Consider the following 1,298-nt stretch of genomic DNA (forward strand, 5'->3'; position numbering starts at 1 on the left):
CCTTCTGTACTGGCTTTTAGTCCCAAGTATGTTTAGTTACAAGCACCTGGACATTTATCTGTGTGTCTCAAAAGTGGACCTAATATAAAATTTAAATTTTCATATAATTAAGCAAACCACATGCCAGCATTAGCAAGTCACGGGATTTTATTTTTTAAAAATATCTATTGCTTGCCAAACACAAAAATACTGCGTCTGAGCATCATTATGTGAGCGAAGCAGCCTAGGTCATATGATCTCTGGGCAGCATATAATGGTCCTTACTTGTGACACCTGACATCACCAAAGGGCAAAAATGATGCTCAGTTTATGTAATGCTGTAGAAAAGGGTCAGACTGGACATACAGTGAATGAAATAAGTATTTGATCCCCTGCTGATTTTGAATATTTGCCCACTCACAAAGAAATGATCAGTCTAAAAATCGAATGGTAGGTGTATTGTAACACTGAGAGACAGAATAGCAACAAAAAATTCAGAAGAAATGCATGTCTAACAAATTAGGCACTGATTTGCATGTTCATGAGGGAAATAAGTATTTGATCCCCTTAACAAAACATGACTTAGTACTTGGTGGCAAATCCCTTGTTGGCAATCACAGAGATCAGACGTTTCCTGTAGTTGGCCACCAGGTTTGCACACATCTCAGGAGGGATTTTGGCCCACTCCTCTTGGCAGATCCTCTCCAAGTCATTAAGGTTTAGTGGCTAACATTTGGCAACTCAAACTTTCAGCTCCCTCCACAGATTTTCAATCGGATTAAGGTCTGTAGACTGGCTAGGCCACTCCAGGACCTTAATGTGCTTCTTCTTGAGCCACTCCTTTGTTGCCTTGGCTGTGTGTTTTGGGTCATTGTCATGCTGGAACACCCATCCACGATCTATTTTCAATGCCCTGGCTGATGGAAGAAGGTTCTCACCCAAGATTTGATGATACAGTGCCCCATCCATCGTCTTTTTGATGCGGTGCAGTTGCCCTGTCCCCTTAGCAGAAAAACACCCCCAAAGCAGAATGTTTCCACCACCATGTTTGACAGTTGGGATGGTTTTCTTGGGGTCATAGGCAGCATTCCTCCTCCTCCAAACACGGCGAGTTGAGTTGATGCCAAAGAGCTTGATTTTGGTCTCATCTGACCACAACACTTTCAACCAGTTCTCCTCTGCATCATTCAGATGTTCAGTGGCAAACGTCAGACGGGCCTGGACATGTGCTTTCTTGAGCAGAGGGACCATGTGGGCACTACAGGATTTCAATCCTTGTCGGCGTAGTGTGTTACCAATTGTTTTCTTGGTGATTGTGG

This window comes from Staurois parvus, unplaced genomic scaffold (genome assembly GCF_062004578.1).
Source record: "Staurois parvus isolate SC_StPar_1 unplaced genomic scaffold, SC_StPar_1.0 ptg000262l, whole genome shotgun sequence".
Lineage (NCBI taxonomy): Eukaryota > Metazoa > Chordata > Amphibia > Anura > Ranidae > Staurois > Staurois parvus.